The sequence below is a fragment of the Cololabis saira genome, unplaced genomic scaffold, assembly GCF_033807715.1.
Source record: "Cololabis saira isolate AMF1-May2022 unplaced genomic scaffold, fColSai1.1 scf522, whole genome shotgun sequence".
In the NCBI taxonomy this organism is placed as follows: domain Eukaryota; kingdom Metazoa; phylum Chordata; class Actinopteri; order Beloniformes; family Belonidae; genus Cololabis; species Cololabis saira.
The window spans coordinates 1-5000 of record NW_026906686.1 but is presented as its reverse complement, the minus strand read 5'-3'; the positions used below and the strand labels follow the sequence as shown (position 1 = coordinate 5000).

The 5000-nt window shown below is 45.6% G+C and overlaps 9 non-coding genes across 9 annotated transcripts; all 9 read left to right on the top strand.

Moving 5' to 3' along the window:
• Positions 1-7: 7 nt before the first annotated feature.
• LOC133440304 (5S ribosomal RNA) lies at positions 8-126 on the top strand. Its single transcript, XR_009782328.1, has one exon. It is a non-coding gene; the product is annotated as a 5S ribosomal RNA (ribosomal RNA).
• Positions 127-342: 216 nt separating this feature from the next.
• Positions 343-461, top strand: LOC133440307 (5S ribosomal RNA). Its single transcript, XR_009782331.1, has one exon. It is a non-coding gene; the product is annotated as a 5S ribosomal RNA (ribosomal RNA).
• A 2381-nt stretch (positions 462-2842) lies between these two features.
• LOC133440308 (5S ribosomal RNA) lies at positions 2843-2961 on the top strand. The gene has a single exon (XR_009782332.1). It is a non-coding gene; the product is annotated as a 5S ribosomal RNA (ribosomal RNA).
• A 199-nt stretch (positions 2962-3160) lies between these two features.
• On the top strand, positions 3161-3279 carry LOC133440311 (5S ribosomal RNA). The gene has a single exon (XR_009782334.1). It is a non-coding gene; the product is annotated as a 5S ribosomal RNA (ribosomal RNA).
• A 217-nt stretch (positions 3280-3496) lies between these two features.
• On the top strand, positions 3497-3615 carry LOC133440313 (5S ribosomal RNA). Its single transcript, XR_009782336.1, has one exon. It is a non-coding gene; the product is annotated as a 5S ribosomal RNA (ribosomal RNA).
• A 216-nt stretch (positions 3616-3831) lies between these two features.
• On the top strand, positions 3832-3950 carry LOC133440306 (5S ribosomal RNA). Its single transcript, XR_009782330.1, has one exon. It is a non-coding gene; the product is annotated as a 5S ribosomal RNA (ribosomal RNA).
• Positions 3951-4149: 199 nt separating this feature from the next.
• Positions 4150-4268, top strand: LOC133440309 (5S ribosomal RNA). The gene has a single exon (XR_009782333.1). It is a non-coding gene; the product is annotated as a 5S ribosomal RNA (ribosomal RNA).
• Positions 4269-4485: 217 nt separating this feature from the next.
• On the top strand, positions 4486-4604 carry LOC133440312 (5S ribosomal RNA). Its single transcript, XR_009782335.1, has one exon. It is a non-coding gene; the product is annotated as a 5S ribosomal RNA (ribosomal RNA).
• Positions 4605-4820: 216 nt separating this feature from the next.
• LOC133440305 (5S ribosomal RNA) lies at positions 4821-4939 on the top strand. Its single transcript, XR_009782329.1, has one exon. It is a non-coding gene; the product is annotated as a 5S ribosomal RNA (ribosomal RNA).
• The last annotated feature ends 61 nt before the right edge of the window (positions 4940-5000 follow it).

The following is a 5000-nucleotide window of genomic DNA, read 5'->3' as shown; positions in this document are numbered from 1 at the left end:
AGCTTCAGCTTACGGCCATACCAGCCTGGATGCGCCCGATCTCGTCTGATCTCGGAAGCTAAGCAGGGTCGGGCCTGGTTGGTACTTGGATGGGAGACCGCCTGGGAATACCAGGTGCTGTAAGCTTTTTCAACCAGCAGAGAGCGCTCTCGCTTAATCTACCCACACATATTTTAACGTGGTAAGAGCGACAGCTCACGTCCTAAAGTGTTTTGCACATGGTTAAGGCACTTTAACTCCAACAAATAAGCGCTTCTAAATTATTATCACCAACAAATCAATGACTTGTATTATATACTTATCTTCAACTCCATATAAGAAGTATTTCAAGCTGCAGCTTCAGCTTACGGCCATACCAGCCTGGATGCGCCCAATCTCGTCTGATCTCGGAAGCTAAGCAGGGTCGGGCCTGGTTAGTACTTGGATGGGAGACCGCCTGGGAATACCAGGTCCTGTAAGCTTTTTCAACCAGCAGAGAGCGCTCTCGCTTAATCTACCCACACATATTTCAACGTGGTAAGAGCGACAGTTCACGTCCTAAAGTGTTTTGCACATGGTTAAGGCACTTTAACTCCAACAAATAAAACCAACAAATCAATGACTTATATTCTATGACTTATCTTCAACTCCATATCAGAGGTATTTCAAGCTGCAGCTTCTGCTTACGGCCATACTAGCCTGGATTTCAATTCAATTCAATTCAATTTTATTTATATAGCGTCTAATACAACAGATGTTGTCTCTAGACGCTTTCCAGAGATCCAGAACATGAACATAAACATAAACATAAACATAAACATAAACCCCCGAGCAATTATTATATAAACAATGGCAGGTAAAAACTCCCTTAGTGGGAGAAAAGCCTTAAGCCAAACAGTGGCAAGGAAAAACTCCCCTTTAGGAGGGAAGAAACCTTGAGCAGGACCAGGCTCATAAGGGGGGACCCTCCTGCCGAAGGCCAGACTGGGGGAGTCAGGGACGTCGACAGCACACAGCAGGCAGGTGGAAGCAGCAGCGGGATGACCAGAGGTGGGGGGGGGCGTCAGCAGCACACAACAGTCATGTGGAAGCAGCAGCGGGATGACCAGAGGGGGGGGGGTGCAGGCAGGCGGAAGCAGCAACAGCAGACATCCACGTAGGCAGGTGGAAGAAGCAATGGGATGACCAGAGGGGGGGGAGGGCCGGGAACACAGGCCAGAACGCAGCTCCTGAGGCTCCGGCCTGCAAACATACACAAAAGAGAAAAAAGGGGGGCCGGCACAAGAAACTACAGGAACAATGGACAAAAATGATAGCTATGAGATATTTATAATAAATAAAAATGGTAATGGAGAAGAGAGGCAGGGAAAAGGAGAGGAGAAGAAGGGTGAGAGGCACCGCCCAGCGGATCATGTCGGTGCCCCCCTGCAGCATAAGCCTATAGCAGCATATCTACCGCGAAGCTATATTTGAGACTAACTATTATAGTTTTGTTCTATAGCTGCGACAATGACTACTGACTCTAACACACTAAAGTTTACACTACCTAGAGATTTACCAACACCAGCTAGAGGTTTACTTAACACTAACTATAAGCTTTACTAAACAGAAAGGTTTTAAGTTTAGTTTTAAAGGTGGAGGTGGTGTCAGCCTCCTTAACCCAGATTGGAAGTTGGTTCCAAAGTAATGGTGCCTGATAGCAGAACGCCCGCCCTCCAAATCTACATTTAGATACTCTAGGAACTACGAGTAAACCTGCACCCTGGGAGCGGAGAGCTCGGCCAGGAACATAAGGCACTATCAAATCTTGTAAATACTGCGGAGCTAAGCCGTTTTGGGCTTTATATGCAAGTAATAAAATTTTAAATTGAATTCTGAATTTTACAGGTAGCCAATGGAGCGACGCTAACACTGGAGAGACGTGGTCTCTCCTGCGAATTCCTGTCAGCACTCGTGCTGCTGCATTTTGGATCAGCTGGAGCCTATTCAGCAAATTACTTGGACATCCTGCTAACAACACATTACAGTAATCCAGTCTAGAAGATACAAACGCATGAACTAGTTTCTCTGCATCCCTCTGCGAGAGGATTTTCCTAATTTTTGCAATATTACGGAGATGGAAAAACGCTATTTTACAAACCTGATTAACATATGGTTTAAACGACAAATCCTGATCGAAAACAACACCAAGGTTTCTCACAGTTGCACTGGAAGCCATCGCAGCACCATCTAATCCCTTCCTAAAATGCTCTGGACCAAGAATGATAACCTCTGTTTTATCTGAATTTAGAAGCAAGAAATTTCTGGACATCCAGTCCTTGATGTCCCTAAGACATGCCTGAAGTTTAACTAACGGTTCTGTTTCATCCGGCTTCATAGACAAGTAGAGCTGCGTATCATCAGCATAACAATGAAAGTGTATGCCGTGATTCTGGATTATACTTCCCAACGGCTGCATGTATAAACTGAACAAGACTGGCCCTAGCACTGAACCCTGCGGAACACCATAACAGACCCTCGACTGTTCTGAAGAAACCTCATGTACAAGAAACCTCATGTACACGTGGATGAGCCCGATCTAGTCTGATCTCGGAAGCTAAGCAGGGTCGGGCCTGGTTAGTACTTGGATGGGAGACCGACTGGGAATACCAGGTGCTGTAAGCTTTTTCAACCAGCAGAGAACGGTCTTGCTTAATCTAGCCACACATATTTCAACGTGGTAACAGCGACAGCTCACGTCCTAAAGTGTTTTGCACATGGTTAAGGCACTTTAACTTCAACAAATAAAACCAACAAATCAATGACTTATATTCTATGACTTATCTTCAACTCCATATAATAGGTATTTCAAGCTGCAGCTTCTGCTTACGGCCGTACCAGCCTGAATGCGCCCGATCTCGTCTGATCTCGGAAGCTAAGCAGGGTCAGGCCTTGTTAGTACTTGGATGGGAGACCGCCTGGGAATACCAGGTGCTGTAAGCTTTTTCAACCAGCAGAGAGCGCTCACGCTTAATCTACCCACACATATTTCAACGTGGTAACAGCGACAGCTCACGTCCTAAAGTGTTTTGCACATGGTTAAGGCACTTTAACTCCAACAAATAAAACCAACAAATCAATGACTTATATTCTATGACTTATCTTCAACTCCATATCAGAGGTATTTCAAGCTGCAGCTTCTGCTTACGGCCATACCAGCCTGGATGCGCCCGATCTCATCTGATCTCGGAAGCTAAGCAGGGTCAGGCCTGGTTAGTACTTGGATGGGAGACCGCCTGGGAATACCAGGTGCTGTAAGCATTTTCAACCAGCAGAGAGCGCTCTCGCTTAATTTACCCACACGAATTTCAACGTGGTAACAGCGACAGCTCATGTCCTAAAGTGTTTTGCACATGGTTAAGGCACTTTAACTCCAACAAATAAGCGCTTCTAAATTCTTATCACCAAGAAATCAATGACTTATATTCTATGACTTATCTTCAACTCCATATAAGAGGTATTTCAAGCAGCAGCTTCTGCTTACGGCCATACCAGCCTGGATGCGCCCGATCTCGTCTGATCTCGGAAGCTAAGCAGGGTCGGGCCTTGTTAGTACTTGGATGGGAGACCGCCTGGGAATACCAGGTGCTGTAAGCATTTTCAACCAGCAGAGAGCGCTCTCGCTTAATCTACCCACACATATTTCAACGTGGTAACAGCGACAGCTCACGTCCTAAAGTGTTTTGCACATGGTTAAGGCACTTTAACTCCAACAAATAAGCGCTTCTAAATTATTATCACCAACAAATCAATGACTTGTATTATATACTTATCTTCAACTCCATATAAGAAGTATTTCAAGCTGCAGCTTCAGCTTACGGCCATACCAGCCTGAATGCGCCCGATCTCGTCTGATCTCGGAAGCTAAGCAGGGTCAGGCCTTGTTAGTACTTGGATGGGAGACCGCCTGGGAATACCAGGTGCTGTAAGCTTTTTCAACCAGCAGAGAACGCTCACGCTTAATCTACCCACACATATTTCAACGTGGTAACAGCGACAGCTCACGTCCTAAAGTGTTTTGCACATGGTTAAGGCACTTTAACTCCAACAAATAAAACCAACAAATCAATGACTTATATTCTATGACTTATCTTCAACTCCATATCAGAGGTATTTCAAGCTGCAGCTTCTGCTTACGGCCATACCAGCCTGGATGCGCCCGATCTCATCTGATCTCGGAAGCTAAGCAGGGTCAGGCCTGGTTAGTACTTGGATGGGAGACCGCCTGGGAATACCAGGTGCTGTAAGCATTTTCAACCAGCAGAGAGCGCTCTCGCTTAATTTACCCACACGAATTTCAACGTGGTAACAGCGACAGCTCATGTCCTAAAGTGTTTTGCACATGGTTAAGGCACTTTAACTCCAACAAATAAGCGCTTCTAAATTCTTATCACCAAGAAATCAATGACTTATATTCTATGACTTATCTTCAACTCCATATAAGAGGTATTTCAAGCAGCAGCTTCTGCTTACGGCCATACCAGCCTGGATGCGCCCGATCTCGTCTGATCTCGGAAGCTAAGCAGGGTCGGGCCTTGTTAGTACTTGGATGGGAGACCGCCTGGGAATACCAGGTGCTGTAAGCATTTTCAACCAGCAGAGAGCGCTCTCGCTTAATCTACCCACACATATTTCAACGTGGTAACAGCGACAGCTCACGTCCTAAAGTGTTTTGCACATGGTTAAGGCACTTTAACTCCAACAAATAAGCGCTTCTAAATTATTATCACCAACAAATCAATGACTTGTATTATATACTTATCTTCAACTCCATATAAGAAGTATTTCAAGCTGCAGCTTCAGCTTACGGCCATACCAGCCTGGATGCGCCCGATCTCGTCTGATCTCGGAAGCTAAGCAGGGTCGGGCCTGGTTAGTACTTGGATGGGAGAATGCCTGGGAATACCAGGTGCTGTAAGCATTTTCAACCAGCAGAGAGCGCTCTCGCTTAATCTACCCACACATATTTCAACGTGGTAACA